The sequence below is a fragment of the Triticum aestivum genome, chromosome 5D (genome assembly GCF_018294505.1).
Source record: "Triticum aestivum cultivar Chinese Spring chromosome 5D, IWGSC CS RefSeq v2.1, whole genome shotgun sequence".
Lineage (NCBI taxonomy): Eukaryota > Viridiplantae > Streptophyta > Magnoliopsida > Poales > Poaceae > Triticum > Triticum aestivum.
The window spans coordinates 463,731,029-463,755,092 of NC_057808.1; positions in this window are offsets into that span (position 1 = coordinate 463,731,029).

Below are 24,064 nucleotides of genomic sequence, written 5' to 3' on the forward strand. Positions count from 1 at the left end.
CGGTAGTCGGGGTTGTCTGATCGGTAAACAAATGAATAATGTCAGTCTGGGATGGAGACGAAAAGGAGACCGCAACAAATGTTTTGTCTACAGGAGAGAGAGAGTAATTTTAGTGGTATGAGTCATATGTAGAGACATATAGGGTGTGTGAGAGAATCCCATAGAGAGAAAGACAAAGTGAAAGACGAGTGGAGACTGTGTGTGTGGCGGTGAAAAAGAAAGCTTAGGTACCGAGTGATACCAGAGAACAGTAGAGACGTGAGAGATAATGAAAACCGTGTAATGTATAATGATAGGGAGAGTGTGACACTTCTCAAGGGAGACGTCGAGAGACCATGTTTGCGAGGATAGGAGAAATATGAAGTGAGCGTGCGGGTGAGCTGGAGAAAAGAGAGTGATAGCTACCTGAAGGAGCATGCATGCGAGAGAGATGGGCGTGAAAGGAGTGAACAAAAAAGGGATTCAAATATTTGAATTCAAGATGATGATACATGTAATCCATACTCGGACCAAAATTGATCTATCAAACATGCATACTCATATGAATTCACGCACATCTATGTTATTTAATATGTAGATATTACTGATCCGTACATTTTAGTAGAACATAATTTGGTTAAATTTTTTCGAATTCAACCTTAAGATTTCGAGATCGTTGTATTTGTAAATCATATTATACATATAAAGGAGCAGAATTCTTTGTTGTGCTTTTGAAAGTATATATAAAAAATGATGTATATAGAATGTAATTCCAATTGAAAATGGATCCCACCTGAAAAAGAATAGAATACAAACGGGATTCGAATTGAGTTGGCACGGTAAACGTGCACTCTGCAAAATTTGAACGAAGCGGGGAAAGTCGCAGTAACCGCCCGAAACCAAAATCCGCGAGATGGAAATCACTACTGCCTATCCCTGCCACGCAAAGCCTATCTGCTGGATTTCTATAGGTTTCAATAGGGGTAGGTTTGTAATTTCACCCAAACATGACGTAACCGCCTCTCACCCAGATTCATACACGGTGGGCGCCAAAACACAGTGTGTCCTCGGCCGAAATCGACTCCCTCCCCGATTCATATTCATACACGATGGGCGCCAAAAACAAACTCTCGTCGGCAAATATTCGGTGTATGCGAGATTACCGTCCTATCCCCAAACGACTAATGTTGCTGTGATGTAGTAGAAATTTGAAACGAGGGCTAAGTTTGTAAATTTCCTCGCATTTGAGACAAGCGCATCCTGAATACATGGTTCCCCCTTCCTCTCTACCTCCCTTTCCCCATTCGTACTCCGTGGGCGCCAAAACACCCTCTCCACCCCACCCTCCTCCATCCGCCACCCCATCCACCGCCGTCCTCCTCCACCATGCCGGAGCTGATACCCCGACGCCGCCGTCCATTACAAGAGATCGACCTCTCTCATCCACAGCTTCGGACCGGGATCCTTGCATCCCGTCCTCTCGCTTCATCCCCGCCGTCGTCCACCTTGCCGGCGCCGCTCCTATGACTGTCTCGTCCACGGCGCCCCGCCGCCACCGTCTACCCTCCTAGATCTGCTTCCACGCCGCCGACAGCCATTGCTACCGCAGCACCGTCAAATTCTCAGCAGATGCGTACACGACTAAATTTCAAAATTGGGTCAGTCGATTTTTCAAAGCTTGCCGGAGTTTGCCGGTGCGATCGAAGGGGCTCGGGTGGTTGTGGGGCCTCACCGAACAAAGAAAACTCGACGCGGGTGGGGGTTGGGGCGGGGTGGGGGTGGGGGTGGCGGAGGAACACAGGCGGTGGGGGCCGGTGGTCCGGCCGGCGGCCCGTGCGGTGTTCTGTATGGGAAGAATTAGAGACGAGGAAGAAGAAGGGTTAGGAGATGTAGGATCTTCATCCAACCGCCTGAAATGGTCGAGAGACAGCTAGGAGTTGCATTCTTAATGCGCTCTGGTTCATCATGTGTGGGCACTGCGCAACCAACATTTTATTATCCAAAATCTGCTTGCTCTTCTTTACCATGTTCCTCTTCCATTCGTCTATAATATGTACTCTCTCCGTTCCTAAATACAAGTCTTTGTATAGATTCCACCATGGACTACATATGGAGAAAAATGAGTGAATCTACACTCTATAATGTATCTGGATACATCTGTATGTGATCCATAGTGGAAATCTCTACCAAGACTTATATTTTGGAACGGAGGGAGTATGATAGTAGTACAGTATGTTCCTTGTACTGAAGATGAGCAGGGACATTTGCAGTGTAGAGGTCTATACGGTCGGTTGTGATGGACACTTTGAGCCTCTTTGATTCGTAGGATATTGTAAGCATAGGAATAGGATTTGTAGTGGCCTGCCCACTTGAATCCTATAAGAATAGCAAGGGAATGCGGGGAGCTGTGTCGCCTTTGAGAGTTACACTGATATTAACAGTACCGCACCTTCACTTGAAGAGAGCTGGTATCCGAAGCCTTTCTAGCCGTACCGGCAATACTAGCACATATATTCCAGCAAGTTCCACTTTGCTGATTTTACTCTGATGCTTAAGGTTTTCCCGTTATATCTACACTATGATATGTGTAGCTGCTTTGTGTCGCACTAGCAGCAGTCCACTCTTGAAGCTAAACACTGCAATGGCTTACAAAATTGGCACCAAGGCATTGAGTGCCATTCTGGATGCAATGAAACTCATACGCTCCCCACCTGTTGATTCTTGTTCAGAATATGATCCTAATGACTATTCTAACCTCGAGGAGTCAAAGGCAGATGGCTTGTCCTGTTCACCCATCAAGGTGCCTGTTCTAATTTGGCAATGTTTTATTGATTGCGGGTATCTTGCATATGTTGTCTTGCATTTCTTCTACTTTGTTGCACCGCCATCTGCTTAGTTTACTCATCATATATGTCGAGATGCCATGCCCATCCATTATCAATACATATTCCATCTGTCATCATACCATGTTTTTCCACTCAAATGTTGTTCTTGTGCATCAGACATCAAAAAGGAAGAGGGTGATTGCCGAACCTGAAGGAGCACCAGCAAAGTCCTTGAAAAACGTAGTGGTGCCGGAGAAATCAGACATCACCCCACTTATATTGGTTGTACAACCAGTGACACAAAACGTAGGACCGACTCCAGCAGACTGTACCCATACTTCACTGGCCACACCACTAGCCCCACCACACAGGACCTGCACTCCAGCAAAAGGTATACCGATTTCATTTGCCATAGCACCAGCTGTACCACAGAAAAATCCCACTCCAGCAAAAAGTACAGCAAGTCCACCGGCCGAAGACCAATCCCAACTGCAGAGACGGCCAATTCCTGCAGATTGGAACCCCATTCCATTTATTCCCAGTTTAAAAGACAATGCTTTCAATGTTGTTAGGGACTACGTGCATATATTCCCATCGTGGGAAGATTATTGTGAAGACAAACACCATTTTCACATCTTCCTGTCCAACTTACGTGTAAGTGCTATTATTCATGGTTATTATTTTCCTGTTTTCTGCTGATTGAACACATCAATGATTTACATTACATTGTTGTAACTAGGCAAGGGTCAATCTGGATAGTCATGACGAGCAAAGCTTGCTTGTGCTTTTCAAGGAAGCATTGCAGCAGTATCGGTGTTACCTGAGGAAATCACACTTTGATGGCAAGTCTATAAACGAATTTTCGGTGAAGTCTCCTGTGCTAAATTTAGAAGACATTGAATGGAAAAACCTTGTTATGCACTGGTCTCGTTCCTAGGATGAGGTACTGTCTATGAAATCACATGACAATTTGAACTTCTACTTTTCCGCATGTGCCTTACGGATCTTTTTTGCCGGAAATCTGCTCGAAGAAGAATTCCGGTTTGACAAAAACGACATGATATCTCAAATATGCTGCCCGCTGCTTTGCTCTTGTTAGTACCTGTAGTCCTGTATCACTATACTTGCATACATACCTGGTTCATTATGTGACAGCAGTATGCATGATAGCTTGCTTATCAATTGTTCGCTCCAAATTATCTGATCTGTATGAATGGTTACATTAGTGTAGAATATATCCAATGCCAATGTTTTTTTAGCTCTGCATTGTTCTTGTAAGTACATGCTGTCCTTTATCAGTGTACTTATAATGACAGGTAGTTGTTCATGTACCATCACTCTGCAGCTTATTTTCCTTTGCCCTCCATTTTTTACACATCAGATCTATATTTACTCTTACCATAAGGTTGGTACTGAAGAAGTTTAGCTGTGCATTGCTCTTGGCTGTACCTTTTGCCTGTATCGCTGCACTTACATTTATAGCTACTTGGTTATGTAGCATCACTCTTCATCTTATCTTAAATATTCTCAATTTTTTCGTATATTATCACATCTATATTTACTCTTAACAAAATGTAGAATAAAGGCAATGCTTTTGAAGAAGATTCTGTGGTAAACTTCTTGAATTGCCCCCCATCAGCATGGACAAGGCCTTTATAGAGCCTGTCTTCACCAATAATGTAAGTTTGTCCATCTCAAGCCTTCAAACTTTGTTGTATATATTTGGTTAGGCATGACTGCAACAGCTGTTTATTTTTGGTGTTTGCATCAAATTGCTTGTTTAAAGTTTATTATGTAGTTCATAAACAAAAGTTTGTCCTTTCTCAATTTAAGTTTTCAGTTGTACAACCAAGTTCCTTCTTCATACCATGTAAATTAAACTATACAGAGCAAGTGATCTTCTTTTGCACTGCATGTATGCTTCTGTTCTTCATCCGTAATCCAGTGGTGTGGTGAACCTACCCACTACAACACAATGTCATATTCTGCAATGTCGTAACTACAAACAATGTCATATCATTCTACTATTATTTAAACCGTCTCTTTATTTGCCAATCTGAAATGGTATAAATTGACAGCAGACTAACCATTGATACTTATGAGTTCTTGATCTGTAATCCAGTGGTGTCGTGAAGCTGCCAACTCCTTCACAATGTCATTTCCTGCCATGTCTTGACCTGAACAATACCATATTGTGTTAATGCAATTTTAAACTGTGTCACTTTATTCGTCAGTAAGAAATGTGATGAATTGTCAGCACTGATACTTTTATGTGCAAAACCTGTCGTCTGTCTGCTTGTTTATCTTTCAGAGTGAGGAAGATATAAGTGTTGAACAAGTGCAGTCTCATCATCTTACTCAGCTGCTTGCGCTGCAGCTCCCCAGCAGGGCTAACCTTTGTTGAACTCTATTGAAGTGCTGCCGGTTTTGTATATTATTTTGTCGGCGTGTTTATTTGCACTGGTGGCGATCTTTGATGCCCAGTGTATGTAATCTGCTGTCTGCTTGTGCTTTATTATCATAGTGGCGAACTTTGATGCCCAGTGGATGTAATATGCCGTAATTTCTTTATTGTATAGTCTAGGTTTTTTTCTTATTCACGATGCTGCAGTTATTTTACTGTATATATATATCCTGTCTTCGCAGTAAACCGGCCAAACCGTAAAATTACGGTACACAATCGGGCCGTCATGCAATCACGATGTAGGTTGGGCCTGAAACGTGCCGAACAGCTCACGGGCCGGCAGCAGCCCGAAATGAGCCCCGGCCCATGATTGTGCGAATCAAATCACGGGCTTTTAACAGGCCAAAATTGTCTCGGTCCTTGTTTGGCCCAATCAGATATCGGCTGCGAGCAGGCCGGATGCAAACCGGGCCGTAGTTAGGCCCAACTATATGACGGGCTTTTAACAGGCCGAAATTAATATAGGGCCGAAATGTTAAACGGGCCCTTAAAAGGCCAAAACTAATATCAGGCTGAATTACTAAGTGGGCCTTTAGCAAGTGGGCCCAAAAGCATAGTGTCCAGTTGACGGGCCGAATCTGATATGGGCCATAATTGAGCCCAAAGCCTCTTAAAGGGCCGGACCTAATCTGGGCCGTAATTTGGCCCAGAACGTGGTAGGCTTTTAACGGGCCCGATCTCATATGGGCCACTATTAGGCCCGGAGCGTGGCAGGCCATTAATGGACCGGATCAAATATGGGTCGGCATTTGGCCCAGAACATGGCAGCCAGTTAATGGGCCGGCCTACTAGGGTCCTCAAAATCCACTACAACAAAATTGACATACTGTGACAAAAATCCTTGTGACAATGGTGGAAAACGTCACCGAAATGCCTAATGCGTGATGTTCTCGCCAGTGGCGTCACCAATTATCGCAAATCGATGACGTTAGACGTCACCTGAATGCCTCGGCCTTTCAGCACACCTGGTTGCCAATTTCTGTGACGGTTTGGTATTTTGCATGACGAACTTGCTACTCACCGAATACTACAAATGTGGGACCCGCAATAGCTAGTTCACGGGTTATTGAGAGGTAGGAGCCATGCGTTGGTTTTGGCAGTTGGGGCCGCCATTATTTTTTCAAAGCCTATTGAGCATTGTAATTATTTTGTTCTAGCTAATATAAGTAGGTAGTGGCCATGAAAATACTTATGACAATTATATTCTTAAATAGGGAAAACCTTGTTTTGTTCTTTTTTTAGATGGTTAGTTTGTTCTTTCTAATATAATAGGTAGTGACTTGACAAAAAAATTAATCGGGCATTAAAAATATAAAATTTAACACATTTTTTTTGTTCAGCGGTGTCTATGCTGAAAACTTCAATTGAGTGCTCGTGAGCTAGTTTTGTTTCGTTCTATCTCAAAAGTTAAAATGGAAATTGGAGATCCGATGGCATCTTACTTTTTTTTATTCTTATCTGTAAACAGACTGGGCAAAGAACTTAAACGGGGCGTTGGTGAGGTCATGTTGTTTCGTTCTATCTATAAAAACTTAAAATTAAAACAGGAGATTCGATGCAAAAAGAATTGGTACAGGAGTTCGAACCGGCAACCACCATGATCTGCACAAACAGCGTTGCCACTAGGAAAGAGTCTGGACACTATTCAAATTGTGGTACCATCTTCTTGGACTATACGCCTAGGCGTAGGTTAGTTATTTCTTCCCGGGGCATATGTGACTCGATCAGATCGTCTTCTCGGTTCTAGCTGGCGGCGCTTCGCGGCGGGGAGAAGCAGGATGGTGATAGCTGAAGCACGACACAGATCGGTTCCGGCTGGCTGTTGCCAATTGCAGGTAAGTGCATCCACTCCCTTGTACCATGTCAAGCAGATCCATCCAGCCATCTGCCATCATATCGTAGGAGGCGTTACAACGCCGCTGCATCGCACCGGCTACCACACCGCGCCTCCGCCTCTCCCTCTTACCTCCGCTCTTCCACCTCAGGCATCACATTTGCTCGTCGATGACTGGGACAACGTGGCTCGTCCCCAACCTGTCCCCAACTGGCCACCGTCCCGTCACCAACTGTGCTTAGAGTTCTCTGTCCATCCATCACCTGACAAAGGCGCAGAGTTTGGACTTGCCAGTCTCCCGGCTTGGCCCCAACTCCCAAAGCATCGATCCAGCCGACCCCTGCAAGGTAAATTGTGTGAACGATTGAACTGTTACTTCTGCTATTGTATTGTGTGTACGAATGTTGCTATGATGTATATAGCATAGATAGATGCATGGTTTTGCAATGACAGTGAGCATATATATGTTTGTGTATAAGACATGCACAAGTCCGTGGCCTTTGGAAACCAAGCATATATGCTGTACTTAGGAAAGACAATGTGAAGGAGGTTTGGTTCTACTAAATTCATTGCCTGAGTAGATGTTTTCATCAATCTTGAAAGGGTTAAATTTGTGGCTGTTTTGTTGTTTCAGTTTAGTAGTGGGTTCACTAGTTGTGTTAGTAGTAAATTTTGCTTCGATGCGGTGTAAGCATATAATTTGCTAACAGTAAACTATTTTGTTGTAGTGCAATGGATCGAAGCTGGATACAAGGAACGCGTTTCACACCACCATACATGAAAGGTATTGAAGAGTTTATGGGTTTCGCTCGCCAAAATTTCAGGGAAAATCAGGACATATTGTGCCCATGGAAGGACTGTTTGAATATGGAACACCGCAGCCAGGTTGAAGTAGATGAGCACAAATTATGCAATGGTATGTCTGTTACATATACAAGGTGGAACTTTCATGGTGAAGCGGTGACTGATGGTGAAGGTGATAATACAGAGGGTGCTGCATATCAATAAGATGATGATGACTGTGATGTTGGCAACGGAGGCGATGTTGTGTATATGGTAGATGATATGTTCATGTCTGGAAGGCAAGGCAAGGGTAAGCCTAACCTCTTTTCCAAGCTAATTGATGAAGCGAAGAAAGATCTTTATGAAGGATGTAGTGATTTCACACGGCTGTCGTTCATTATTAAGCTCCTCCATATCAAATCATACAAGTGGATTACAAGTAGAGCATTTAATCAGTTTGTTGAGCTTATTAGTGTGGCGTTTCCACATGCTGATATACCTAAATCATACACTGAAGCTAAGAATGTTCTTAGTGAAGTCGGGCTGGATTACGAGACAATTCATGTTTCCAAGTTTGATTGTGCATTGTTTTTGGGCCAACATGCCAACAAGAGCCATTGTCCTGAATGTGGGACTTCAAGATGGAAAGATAAGGTGTGGAGGAAAAGGTACCTCACAAGGTACTTAGGTACTTTCCTATCATCCCGAGGCTTCAAAGATTTTTTGTGTCAAAGGAACAATCAGCAGATGCAAGGTGGCATAAGGAGAAGAGGATTGCTGAGGCAAATGTTATGAGACACCCTGTTGTGGTGAAGCATGGGAGCACTTTGATAGTGAGTTCAGTTGTTTCGCTAAGGATGCTCGTAATATGAAGCTTGGTATTGCCACGGATGGATTCAACCCCTTTGGAAACATGACCAGTTCATACCAGGAAGAAATGCCCTCGACAACTTCAACTGTGAAGGATATTGATCTGTTGTTCGACACAAGATAGTGGTACTGATGATGATGGACAGGAAGATGGCGCATTGAGTGAGAATGAGCATTCAAGTGATGATGAGTAGATCGTGTAATGCATATTTGTATTTTACCAAAGTTTAGCTCTTTTATCTTCTTTTCATGTTCATGTTCACGTAGTACAGTACATACCATGGTTCGGATTTGACATATACATGCCTGACTAGATAACTTTACTTGACATCCAACTGATAGGTGTTTGCAAAACTGCACTAGTGAACATTGTTTTGCATTTGCTACAGATTGCAATGGTACAAAGGCCTGAACCTGAATACATGCTACTGCAGTACAGTTAGATGTCATATGCCTGACCTTAACTGAGAGATTTCTTTACAGTCATGTGTTCATGTAATGAAAAACTATATAGTAAACAGATGATCAAATAATCAACTACATGGCCAATAAATCTACTCTGTTCCACCCTACTGAAATATATAGAAGACTAGGCCTGAACCTGAACTCACCCTGAAACATTCTAGCGTGTCCCCCTTTGCACGCGCCTCCTGCAGAACCACCGGGACCTGATCCTTCTCTCGCGCGACCCATCCCGACTCCTCCCGTACGCCGCGTGCATCCTCAAGAGCAGCGGGGGAAGGGGCCGCCGCTGTGCTTCAGACAACACGCTGTTGCGGAGCCGCCGCCGGCGAAGCAAGCGCCCGCGCAGCGGAGCAGGAAGCAGCAGGGCTAGGGCGCTCCGCTGAAACGGCGCTTTAGGAACCGCCGGCGGCAAGGTGCGGCAGGGGGTTGTTTGGTGCTGATTTGGGGATTGTTTTTGTGGTCAACGGCATGGAGGAGACTAAGGTGATAGCTAGCAACCAAGCACAAGAGCAGAAGGAGCGAGTTGAGTGTGAGCGTTTTTTTATATCTGTATTTGATAAGATCATTTGCAGCCGGACGCATATCCCAGCCAAACGTCCGGCAGACTGCCCGATCACTACTACATGAATGCAAAATTGTCATCTAATCGAACAATGCAAATTGGGCCCAATCGCCAAGGCTGACCAACAACCCCATATCAAGCCCTCACGGCAGAAACCGGCGAGGCAGAGTCGCACTCTCCAGCATCACTACGGGTGACCGGCAACCCTTGCTGCCGCAATTGTGTCATGGTGGACGTGTTGGGCTCCGACCATGACGGATGCATCATCGACCTCACATTCACTGATGACGTGTATGCCACATGCCTCATCGAGAAAGAGTAGGGCATGAGAGACGGCGGCGACTCGAGTCTCATGAGCCAGTCCGGGTCTCGTGTCCTACTCTAATTCGTCGGTTAGTCACTGCGCTAGCATCAAATCAAAACCACATGTGTTATTGGATTACGTCTTCCCATATAAGTCATGCTGTCGGTGAGCGTCGCCCATCTGTGATGTCGCGCTCGTCTCTAGGCCACCCGTTGTCGCGTGCTTCCCATGCCATTGTGCTCATCATCGGCCCAGTGTAGATTGGTAGACCACCTAGCGACGACTAGAAGCACTAAAGCGAGCCGAAGGCGTAGCGCCGTCATCGCCCCTCCCTCGTCGGAGCCCGGCACAACTTGTTGTAGTAAACAAATGGGGAGTTATCGTGCTAAGTCCCCATAGGACCAATGCACCAGAATAACAACTGCCGCCGATGAATAGAAGCGTAGATCTAAAGGATCCAACCTGAAGACACACACAACAAAGACAAAACAAAGACAAAACAAAGACCGGATCCAAGTAAATCCATCAAAAACAACCACCGACCGAATCCCGCGAGATCCGCCGGAGACACACCTCCACGCGCCCTCCAACGATACTAGATGCACCATCGAGATAGGGGCTAGGCGAGGAGAACCTTGATCCATCTTCAGGGAGCCACCACCGTCTCGTCTTCCTGGGCAGGACACAAACCCTAACAAAACTTGAAGAAGCACCTAAAAACATAGCTCTCCCGCCGGCAAGGGCTGAAATCCACGCGCACCCATAGCCCTAAGGCCACAGGAGACGTGGTAGATCGGCGGCGCCGCTGATGGGAGGCAGAAACCCTGGCTACCTTTTCTTGGAAGAGAGACGAAGGGAGGAGAGACGCACTCCAGATCACATACCTAAGACCCCTTTGTACAACTTTCCACATATTTATTTACAATTCTCCACAGAAAACATTGAAAATACCACATATCATAATTTTCATGTAAGATTTATTTTTTAAATAATAATTTGCTACTTATTTCGAATTAAATGAATTACATAATACTAAGTGGAAATTAATTTCTGAAAATAAACCATCTCCTCGCAAAAAAATATATTTCCCCTCCACCCATGTACTCTTTTTCCTCCACTTCTCTATTTTTTTTGCCGCATCCACTCTGTGTCCCCACCCGTCAAAGTCCCAGGCAAAATTTATCCTTCTATTTCGCCCGCGAGGAGGCACCGCTACAAGCCACCGCCCACCCCGGCATTTTTTTCGTTAGATTCAATCGACTCTCCTATCCCACGACTGCGGCGATCAGGGCCGGCAGTATGGGGGTGGCCGCCCGCCGGCCGAGCTCGGATCCACCACACGACCATCCCCGCGCGAGCACTCCGCTCTATCCCCCTGATTGCAGCGACCAGCGACAGCGGATTGGAGGAGGCCACCCGACCGGCCGAGCTCTGCATCAACCAGTGACAGCGGATTGGAGGAGGCCGCCCCACCCGGCTCTCTTTCTCCACCGATTGCAGCGACCGGCGCCGGCTGACGGTAATTTTCTCATCCCGCCCTCCTCATCCCGCAAGCTCTAGACAGAAGGGATCACCATTGAAGGGATTTGGGGGAGAAAAGCACACACGGTCGTGAGATTTATTTACATCTCTGAATACAACGACCATGTGGCAAATCCAGTAGCACTGTAAGATTTACTCGGTCTTTATTCAGTTGTCGTGAGATTTCCTGTAATTCAAGGATCATGTGGCTTCCCTGTTTGTGGTTCTGCTACCCCATAAATAGTCCATACCTAGGATCGTTAGAACTGAATGTGTGCACTTGTTCTTGATACAATATATTACCATATGGAGTTCACGTTGTATGTTCTTTATTTCGAATTCTGGATAAAGACTAAGTCTGCACTTGTTCTTGTTCAAAACTGAATAAAGACTGAGTCTGCACTTCTGCGAAACTGAATAAAGGCCGAGTCTGCACTTGTTCTTGTTTAACTGAATTCCGGATGCTCCATATTTCCAAGTATGTTATTTATTTCGATCTGTTCTGCAACCCTCCAAAGCATCATACAGTAATGTCTTTGCCATCATAAATTAGACAAGCATCAATTCCAAGTTAGCAGAACTGCTTGTTTAAAACTGTTTTACACAAACTAGCATTTTTTGTCTACTAGCAATGAAAGCCAAGTTTCAAGAGACAAGTTTAACTAGATTTCAGTCATCTACTGTTGATAATGTAGGCTGGTACAAGGTTCTCCAGACATGATAGGCACATCCGAACAATCAGATAACATGATTACATTACAAGGCCAAGGTATATGCGACATCATCGCTTCACCCCTTCTATTTTCCACTTGAAACTGTAACCTTCTAATTTATCTGCCAGCTTGTAATGTAGATGCATTAGCATGCTCCACTAGTCTAGCTAATCCACGACCGTCAAGGAGAGGTCGTGGACGTAGACCAACCGAGACCTACAGATCCAGTCCAAGCTGCAAAGTTTTCTTCTGAGTGTGGCATCCACATCAGGGGCGGAATGCATGTTGCTATGCACTGGAATGACTATGACAAAAGCCCACTCAAACATGTTATTCCCCATGCTATTAAAGATATCGCGGTGGGATAGTTTCCTTCAATTTCATACACGTGTTCACATGTTGCATAGTCAATTTAGTGACATATCCTATATATGATTGGTATTTCAGCTTAACTTTGAGATGGAAAAGGATGACAAGGTTGGGAATGATGTATGCACAAAAGTAATCCAGAAGGGTGTTCGACAACAACGCTACAGGCTAAAGAAGAAATACTTCAATGGTTATACTGCTCAGGAAGCATTATCAAATAAGCCAGCGAACATCACTCATGAGAATTGGACCAGCCATGTCAATAAATGGTCTGATGAAAGAAACAAGGTTTGTAACAAGATATGCGACCAACAATAGTTTTTGCACTCACATCTACTGTACCATATGTAAATACTTATATTCATTTTCTTTATATAGGAAATATGTCAAATGAATAAGGAAAACCGAGAAGCTGTCAAGCATCACCAAAAGACTGGATCTATGTCTTATGTTGCCTTTTTCAGCAAACTTGTAAGAATTCCAAATATCTTACTTGTACTCCTATCTCTATTACATCTGGCCAATATATATGTAGTAGTAATGTTACAATTTCATATATCTTGTAGGAAAAAGACAAGTACAATAATCAGGACACAAGTCCCATTGAGTTTTTCAAAGACACCCATACAAACAGCAAGACTGGTAGCATGAGCGAGCCGACACTTCTAGCTCATGTAAGATTTCTTCCTCTATTGCTTCTGACTTGAAATAAATTCTCATATTGATCAAGTGTAATCTAGCATATGAACTTTTCCTTAGAATTAATGTTTTTCTTTATACTATAGAATGCGATGGAAAAGAAAAGGGAAACACAATCAGAAGGTGAGTAGCTAGTATCCGATACAGCGATTGTGGCTGAAGTTCTAAAGGAAGAAAGTGCCCATAGCACCTTCCTTTCTAGCATGGGGTATGCATCAAGATCTGGGAGGTCTGGGAGCTCTCCCACATCCGAGTTTTAGAAGAAAGAATTGAACAGAAGGATAGAGAGGCAAGAGATGCAAATGACAGGTAATTATCTTATTTCCCTTTTTGTTCTTGTTATTTCTTTTTGCTTGCTTCTGTGTGCACATTGCACTCATTACAATGAACAAAAGTTCAATTAAGGAGTGCTTCTTTTAACCTGGGTTATTGACTTGATATCCTTTTGGTGATGCTTCCTGTAATCAAGCTGTTGGTTTTGCATATTTTAAAACATTATAAGTTATTCTTGGGCTTACTATTTCATTGGCCCATGGGCATGCTTGCCTTGACATTCAATAATGTACTTCTCTATTTCAAATTGGTACCCTTGTACCTTGTTATCTTGTCTGTTTTCATCTCATTGCGATGCAATGTTGTTGTGTTTTGTCATTTATAGGCATCAGGAGGAGTTAGCTGCAAGACTTGAAGCACAAGAGAGAGTATTTTAAGAGATACAAAAGAAACAGCAAGAAGAATTGGAAGCTCTAAAGAAGAGCCAACAAGAGAAGAATGAAGCTTGTGTAAAGAAGCAAAAGGAGACGGATAATCTGCTAGATTTTCTCTTGAGGGCTCAAGCAACTCAGCAAGCAACTCAGCAATCCCAGTCCAAACCAGATGGTTCATGAATGCCATCCTTACATTGGAATTATAAAGAGAACATATGTGGTCTTTAGTTAATATTAGTTTTCATCTTGTCTATTGTCTGTGTCAAACTTGAGTCAGTTTTTTACTGTCACTTTTGTTTACAGAATGATTTGGCTGAGACGATTTCATATATAATATGATTTGACTTCCATATCAATTTATGATGTGATTTCTCTTTAACTTTTTTATATAACTTGATGTCAATTAAATACTTATTTTCATTGTAATTTAGATTCGAAAGAAACTAAACATATTTTGATGACGCCGTCTTCATCCATAATAAAAGTAGTGGCACTAGTGGGATAGCCGCTCGGGTGTTGATGTGGCATAAAGTTAGTGACGTTGCCTCGTCACTGAATATGGTACAATATGGCACATTTTCTCCTAACACGTGACATTAATTGATCGTCATGGAAATAGCAAGCCGATGACATTCTATACAACGTCACCGAAGGTCTCAGTTTCGATGACGTTTTTGCGCACGCGCCGTCACTAGGAGTAATCTGTGACGGGGATTCCGTGACGATGCTTGTGACGCCCATAAAATGTCACCAGGGGTAATTTGTGACGTTATTAGCTATTCGATGACATTTTTTAGCTTGTCATAGTAGGCCCGATCTCTTGTAGTGATCTTGTGGGCCTACAGCTGGGCCGGCCCATTAATGTCGGCGAAATCTCGTGGGCCTTTAGCTGGGCCGGCCCATTATGATCCGCAAGAATCTTGTGGGCCTTTACCTGGGCCGGCCCATTATGGCACACAAAAATCTTGTGGGCCTTTACCTGGGCCGGCCCAGTATGACCCGCAAAATCTTGTGGGCCTTTAGCTGGGCCAGCCCATTATGGTCCGCAAAATCTCGTGGGCCTTTAGCTGGGCCGGCCCATTATCGTCTGCAAAATCTTGTGGGCCTTCAGTTGGGCCGGCCCATTTAAACTTGATGGGCCGATCCACGTGTCAACATATCATAGGCGCGTCTCGCCCATTGGATGAGTGACACCTGTGCCAACGCGGACCTGACACGTGTCTCCTCCAGCCAATGATGATTTTACACGTGGAAAATCCCCATTGGTCGGGGCTGTTAACGGGTTATCGGATCCAAAACCCGACCCGATAGCTTAACGACGTTTCGTTACGGTGGACGCCACGTGTCGGTCACCCTTGACGAAAGCACTTCCGTGACGCGCGATTTATCGTCATGGAAGTGGACACTTTCGTGATGATAATTTTGGTAATGTCATGGAACAATTCTACGACAGCACAGGTATGACTATCTTGATTCTGTCATAAATTTGTCATGGATGTACATGCATGACAAAAAACGCGACCTACTGTGACAAACACGTATCATCACGGAAGTGTATTTATTTTGTAGTGTTGCTTGAGAGCCCACTCCTCCACTTTTTCCTTGCCTCTTTCCCCCACATATGCAAAAATGCCATGTAAATCGGGCTTATAGCCCACTATTGTACTTGGTCCTACAGGTGCTAAGCATGCCACATAGGCATAAAGTCTGATGTGGCAAGTTAATTAAGAAGAGAGAGACTACTCCCTCCGTCTAGGTGTATATGTCATCTTAGGTTGTGTACCGCGACCAAGGCGGAGGGGAAAATGAGCGAACTTAATGTCTTTTTGCTAATTAATAGCATTGCATGCAATGAACTAACCACTGCATGTCATGTTTGTTAGTCTCAAGTCATTAAAAGCATGCACGGCCCACATCTCTTATTGGTTGATACGTCATGAAACAAGAAACGAGGAGGGAGTTAATGTACCGTGCCTAAGTGTTTTGGGATTATTTCGTTTTCGTAAGGTGACTTACACACCTAGACGGAGGGAGTAGTTTGGTGACCCCAGGAAGAAACGGTGCTAAGCGCGTGTACCTATATGAAGCAAACTTAGCAACAACAAACTAAGCACCTATGCATTGGGGACTTGAGTTGCTAAGCCATTTAACACCCATAGTCATTGGAAGAGGTCACTCCTTGGCAAATGCAATAAATACTACGAAGAAAGAGATAGAGAGAAGTAAACAAAAAATACTCTTATAGCCAAGATTATAGCTAACCTTGTTGTGGTATGAGTGACTAAGTGATGACTATGTATGACATGCCAACATCAGATAGCCTAACACACCGTGTTAAATCTCCAAGGGCGCGACCGCGCGAGCGAGGCGATGGTCGTGGTAGGCGCGACCATGATACGGGCTGCTGGCAGCCCTTGGATCTAAGATCGAACGGTCGCATGCCAAGTTGCTGAAAATTTGTAGAATAACCCTCCAGGATAGGATATTCACCCATAGGTCTAGAATCACGCCATGCAACTGTTCGATCTCAGATCCAAGGGCTCTCGGAAGCTTCGTATCACCTGTAATTTTCCCAACGCTTGACATGACATCGAAATCCATTTAATTGGGCGTCAAGTAGACATGACATCTAATTGGGCCCCCATAGTACTGTGCATGAATCCATTTATCCACCAGGCAAGCCACTACCCTGCTGTTCGCACGCGCCCCCCACTCGGCATTTTTACAATCGATAAACCGCTCCTAGTCGTCCCGTCCTTTCAAATTACGGCAGTTCCACTAATCCTAACCCTCCTCCAAAATCCATGGCGTCCCATATCTTCATGGTCGGCGGTGAGTAAAAGGTTAGAACCATCACCGGCAATGAGTTCGACGTCATCTACACCCGTTCTTCCGCGACGGTGAAAGGATGCCTTGATCGCTTCAGACGCATGTTCGAAAATTCAAATGATGAGTCGGTCGCTGGGCTAGATGTTGACTACACCATAGTCCTGGGAAGAGAGAATAATCTAAAGGAGGAAGAGAGGAAGAAGCCCGCTGTGATCCAGGTTTGCGTGCATGACTTATGCTTGGTCTACCACATATGCCATGCCGACGTTGAGTGCGAGGAATTTAAGAAGTTCCTCAAGGGCAACCGAGTCAAATTCGTTACTGTAGACTTTACAAACGACATAAGAGTCCTGGAACGGATAGGCCTCGTTGTACGCAAACCCTTCGACCTCTAGAATAATGGGCTGGTGTCCTCCCGTGATAAGCCTTCAATGCTGACCCTGGCAGGAGCCATGGTTCATCCTTCGTACGGTACACTGAAGAAACCTCCGCACACGTTTCATCGTGCATGGCAGTGGAATGTACTAGATATAGACCACATCCACTACGCTGCAATGGATGGCTACCTTTGTTTCAATATCTACAAGGGTTGGATGAAGAGCAAGAGCCAAGTGTGCAGTTCAAGCAAAGAAGTATCGGCCAAGAGGAAGAGTGACAATGAGGAAGTCGAGGATGTGGACAAAGACTCCGAGTAAGGTGGCAGTGTCGTTGCTCATGGTGGTTCTAATGCAGTGTCTACCGGATTAGTTGCTTAGTTTAATTTCTAGTGTGTTTAGTTTTATTTGAGGGGTGTGTTGTGCTGAGCCCCCAGCAGAACTATGTTATGTTTCTTCTCGTTACTTTAACTCTTCAGTACGTACATACTAGTATTTCTTACAGTTCATCTTTTAGTTGGTATAGTACTACGACTTCCACTCATTTCTTCACATTATATACGTACAATATATATGGCCAACATCATATAGCCAGCAATTTAGTTGGCAAAGAATGTCAGGGGGCTTAGTTTTGTCAAAGAATTTCAGGGTGCTTAGTTTTATTTGAGGGGTGTGTTGTGCTGGACACCATTATTATGACTCAAATCTCTTTTGCCATGTTATAATGACATAAATACCGATGGACCAACATGCTAGCTCTCCCTCTATCTCACTACAGTAAAATAAAGTGTGGGGCCTACTTGATCCCAACAACGTTCTTATTTTCCTGTAAAATTGTTCGCTTGGTTACTCCTGACAAGCGGGGCCACACTTATCATTGTGAGAATCGGCTTATTTTTGTCATGTAACATGGTCAACGGTTTTGACATGAAAATCACAATGTCTAATGGCATTTTTGAGCAAACATCTAACTTAACGATGGCATTTTTGAGATATCCAATTGCATTTTGAGCAGGCATCTCACGGATCGATGGCATTTTTGAGTAGTTGTAACTTCTAATGGCAAAACTAAGTAGTGATACACAAACTAGTGGCATAAATAATAAGAACCCAAGAATTAAATAGGTATGCTAATTTCTTTAATAGAATTTAGCACCCCATTTAAGCACGTACTAGCTTTTTTAATAGTACTATATGCATAATTTGGCGACGAGCGCTCTCTATATGTACCACCTTTTTTCTTTAATTTCATCTTGTTAGTTTTGCTCCATGGCGCAATCCATCGATCCTACTACTGTACAAAAGTATACGTTTTTAAAAGGCTAGAGGGCGGGGTAGTCTAGCTAGGTCGGTTTCAAGAGAGGCGAGGGCCTTTGTGATTTGACGGCTCATTACTGCTGGAAGGCGGGGCCTTGTGATTTGACTGCTCGTATAAATGTGCCAACGACCTGAGGAGGAGCAAAGAACCTTGCGGTATACTCAAGTTTTCCACTAGAGTACGACGGAGGAGCACGAAACAGGGCGGCCTAGTGCCATATCCTCTACTCTCTACTCTTATTATATATTACTAGCAAGAGGCATTGTTCTATTGGCGATAAAGAATGAACTAATTTGCTAGTCATCTCATTTTTAGCATTGTTCTATTCATGCCTCGCAGAGAAGGTGACACGTGCGGCGAAACACCCGAAGCAAAACAAGAAACACAAGAGCAAAAGAAGAAGGAAGATTATCACCCCCAAAAAATAAAGAAGACGCACACACAAGTCTGGGGCGCTGCTCTCACTACATGAAGGGTTGCTGGCCGCGGAGTCGTAACTACTTCTTCATCGCCTCCACGACCTCCATCTCCTTGCGTGTCTCCTCCGCCATCTTCTTCATTGTGTCCATGACACGGGATTTCTCGACGCGAGCCTTCATCATCTGTTCCATGGCCACATTACGTACCTTGACAGCAGCCGGGTGCTCGATGCGGAGCTTCGCCAACTCCTTCTTCTGTTCCATGACTAGGGCCTGCAGCATCTTCATCGAGGAACTACTGTTCTCATGCAGCTTCTTCCAGCCGGCGTTCTCCTCCTTCAGCAGGTCGAGCTCGTGGCAGAGCTTCGCCTTGTCCTCCTGAAGTTGCAGGATTTCACCGGTAGCCTTCTTCTTTGAGGCAATGCTCTTCTTCAGCAGCATCACCAAGCCGGCGGTCAACTCCCCCTGCTCATTGAGCTCAGCGGGCATGTCGTCGAGGCTCTCCTTCAGCAGCTCCACCGAGCCATGGATGAACTCCTTCTGCTTATTGAGGTTCTTATTGAGCTGATCGGGCATGCCGTCGAGGGATAACGACTCCAGCGCCGCCAGCTCGGAATGTTCGCCTCCACGGCTAGGGCGCTCCTGGGAGCCATCACCTTCCCGTGAGAGATCTTTTGAGGTCTCTGCGTGGCGGTGAGCCCTCTCTTTTTTTCGCAGCCTTGGTTGCCGCTCCCTTGTTACGAGTAGTTCGGATAGTTCTCGACCTAGAGCTCTGCACACCGGCCATGGCAAGGACGGACGAAGAAGGACTTATGAGGAGGAAGGTAGAGTAATTTTCGGTTAGGTAGTTCCCCTTTTTATAACCTAAGTACTAGCACTAGTACTAAAACCTGCATAGTGGGAACATGGTCAGGTTTGGTACGTACTGGTAGGTGTGAGCAGGCTTGCACTTAATTGTAGCACTAGTACTTTGGAATGTGACGGGAACAAGGTAAAGATTAATTGATGGTTTTGGTTTCGAGGCCCGAAACGGCTCCCGATGAGTTTAGTGGAACATAAATTTCAAGTACTGATGAGTTTAGTAGAACATAAATTGTTTAACATAAAAAATATATCATTAAAAAATAGAATATTTGAAGTTTGTAATGATATATTTTTCATAATGTATGCCTCTTATTAAGTTGGTCAAATTAACGACCTAGGTACACGTGCAAGACTTCTAAACTGAGATAGAGGGAGTACTACACTACTCAAATGCGGTCGCACAAGTCAGTGATGTAACTGGTCGTACATGTCAGACCAAGCCGATGCGTGTCCCTTTGGTGAGACGCGGGTGCGACCGACCGCCTGTTGGTGCGACCGACCGTAAAGTACTTACGCGATGGAGACTTCTGGTTGTGGCTTCGGTTGATTGTCATGACCAAGCATTCTAAAACTAGTGATAAATCAATTACCATCTTTTTCCAAACGACCAAGTATTTTTTACAGGAAAACAATACATATAGATGGAGTGTTTGTCAAGGTTGCAAACCGACATACGTTGCAAGTTCACTGCAGCAGCAACCGACTAGGTCACTGCATCGCTGGTGGGGAAGGAGGGCAGCTCACCTCGCCTACGATGCATGCCCAGCGGCGCCGCCGCAACTGGTCCCGAGATTTGGCTTCTCCTACCGCCCATTTGAACAGTTGCACCGTATGCTCATGCCATTGCGCATGCATGCGCGTTCTTTCCTCCGCAGTCGACTCCGTGAATATGATCTCTGCCATTAGCCCTAGCTCGAAATCAACGCGACGCTGCCAGATGCTGACATCCCTCAGCATCTCTCCCCTGAGATCGACTTGCGCCTCCGCCTTGTGCTGCGCCAGGCACAACTCCGTGGAACTTCTCTCCAATCGATGCGACGCTTCCTCGATCCGATTTGCCCTTGCTGCCCACCACCTGAAATGCAGCCCTGGCATGTCCACCGGCACCACCGATCTGTGATTCCAAAGCAATGGATCCCCTCTAAAACACATGTGGGTTTCACTCAAAGGTGGTAGTGCTGCGGGCCGCAGCGAGAGGGCAGCCCGCGGGATCCTGGGATCTAAGGGATTATCCATGGCGGGATCCGGTGGGCGAGGCGGGGAGGCGATCCTAGGCGCTGGGAGAGCCCTACGAGGCTAAGATAAAGATAGTACTACTCCGCTCCGTCCATATTTAAATACAAAGGCCACGAACAGTAGCCCTGGCAAAAATTGATCATGCTGCCTGCATCCTGGTTTATTGGCCCCCTTTTTTTGTGCCACTTTTTATGACATACATAAATATTATGTTACTTACTAATATGGTCAAAAATTGGCACAAAATACGAAGGAGACCAATGGAAGTACTGGCACCCCATGATTTAACTACTCGCATGGGCGCAGTGGAGTAGTAATGTCTTTCTTCCGCCCTCACGTCCACTCAATTTGCATGCGCTGTATTAATTGACCATCAATTAAATGAAGGACTTTACATGCGTCAAATTATCACATGGGGTGGATCTTCGTACAAAAATGCATCGCCCGTGTACCCGCGTGTGCGTGCGAGGGAATGAGTGCGTGCGTGGCGTGCGTGCACATCTTTGCTTCGTGCATGTACCGCCAGTGTGGCTCAGAGAGGACGAGTACATTCTTCTGGAAGCAGCAGCATGTCATTGTGATCAATCCACACAAGGAGGTCGCGACAACGCCTCCACACGTGCCACGTAGCTTCATGAACTGTAAGAGAGACACTGTGTAGCGTGCCATTGGAATTCTAATTTACGTGTTTGCACATACTCGAAGTACTATTAAGGTACACGTGCATTGCACGCATCAGATTTGGCAACCAAATTATGAATAAATACCACACTATAGCATGTAAGCTCTGAGTCATATATGCCCGATGTAGACCTTCATTTAATTCTTATAGTTCATCTCATTCAAAATAAATTAGTTTTTATGAAAAAGCTAGGGCCTCTTTGATTCGTAGGATTTCCAAAACGCGGGAATAGGAAAAACATGGGATTAGAGTGGAATGTCGTCTTGAATCCTGCAGGATTGTATGAGTGTTTGATTCTGCATAGAAAAAACGCATGATTCTTTCAAAGTGGTTTGAGTGGATGGGATGTTTCGTATGAAATCTAGTGCAAATGAATCCTATGGAAAAATTTCTATGGTTTACAATCCTACGAATCAAACAACCAAGTTAGGAAAAATTCCTAAGGATTAGAATCCTCCAAAATTCCTTTGAGAATCCTTTGAATCAAAGAAGCCGTTAATCTATTTTATGATTCATGGAATTGTGCGTTGTAAAGCATAAAGTAAAAACAAATAATGGCAATTCAACTAGAAAAAAAGTTTGGGCAGTTATGATACTGAAGATTCTAGAACAAAGGAGAAGGACTTGTGTTTTGAGGTTTGTGCATTATGCTTAAGTTCAACCATGGAGCCTGCTAGATTGTACATGTGGCAAAATCCAGTGGGGGCTAGAAGATGGTGCGAGGGGCCAAGTGGAGGGAGACTATGAAGGAGTGCACAAGTGCGAGATCGATATTTGAAGAGAGGGGGCGAGAACGTGCGCTGTTGCGCGCAGTGGCAGAGCCATGAAAAATAGATGAGCTAGGGGGCCAAGCATTGCTAATCCTTTACGAGGAGGGCCAATTCATCAACTTAAACCATTTTACCAGCAATTGTCTAATGATCACATTCATATTAGCCTCGATATATAGTGATGTTAGGGGGGGGGGCAGGGCCCTTGCTGCCCCCTGTCTTCGCCACTGTGCGCGCGTCTGAGAGATGAAGCGGAGGCATGGATGATGAGAGGGGGACGTTGGATATATAATTAATGTGGGTGTATTAGCTATGTAATCCTATATACAGAGGTATAGATTGATCGATGTGGGCGTGGGAAAGAGGGTGAGACCTCACTAGATATGTAGATTGATCGGTTTGTGTGGAAAACTGTGAAAGACCTAGCTATATGCACACACACATAGAGGAACATCGATTGTTGCGCATGCACGTGACAGATAAAGAATGTCCGATATGATGGGGAGGGGGAGGTGTGTGTGTGTGTGTGTGTGTGTGCATGCATGGGAGACCGACCTGAAGAAAAAGATTCCATGTGTGCGATGGATAATGCCGACTGGTACTGTGTGTGCATGCATGCACGAGAGAAATTTAATAGTACAATTATAAAGAGAAGATGACTGTGTGGGTGTAAAAGACTAGGTGACATCATAATCAATGTAAAGTAGAATTCAAATATTTGAATAAGAGATCATGATGTTTGAAACCCATGCATGCATGAATATAACTGAGATATTGATGACCCACAAGTATAGGGGATCTATCGTAGTCCTTTCGATAAGTAAGAGTGTCAAACCCAACGAGGAGCAGAAGGAAATGACAAGCGGTTTTCAGCAAGGTATTCTCTGCAAGCACTGAAATTATCGGTAACAGATAGTTTTGTGATAAGGTAATTTGTAACGGGTAACAGGTAATGAAAGTAAATGAGGTGCAGCAAGATGGCCCAATCCTTTTTGTATCAAAGGACCAGCCTGGACAAACTCTTATATAGAGAAAAGCGCTCCCGAGGACACATGGGAATCATCGCCAAGCTAGTTTTCATCATGCTCATATGATTTGCGTTCGTTACTTTGATAATTTGGTATGTGGGTGGACCGGTGCTTGGGTGCTGCCCTTTCTTGGACAAGCATCCCACTTATGATTATCCCCTATTGCAAGCACCTGCAACTACAAGAGAAGTATTAAGGTAAACCTAACCATAGCATGAAACATATGGATCCAAATCAGCCCCTTACGAAGTAACTCATAAACTAGGGTTTAAGCTTCTGTCACTCTAGCAACACATCATCTACTTATTACTTCCCAATGCCTTCCTCTAGGCCCAAACAATGGTGAAGTTTCATGTAGTTGACGTTCACATAACACCGCTAGAGGAAAGACAACATACATCTCATCAAAATATCGAACGAATACCAAATTCACATGACTACTTATAGCA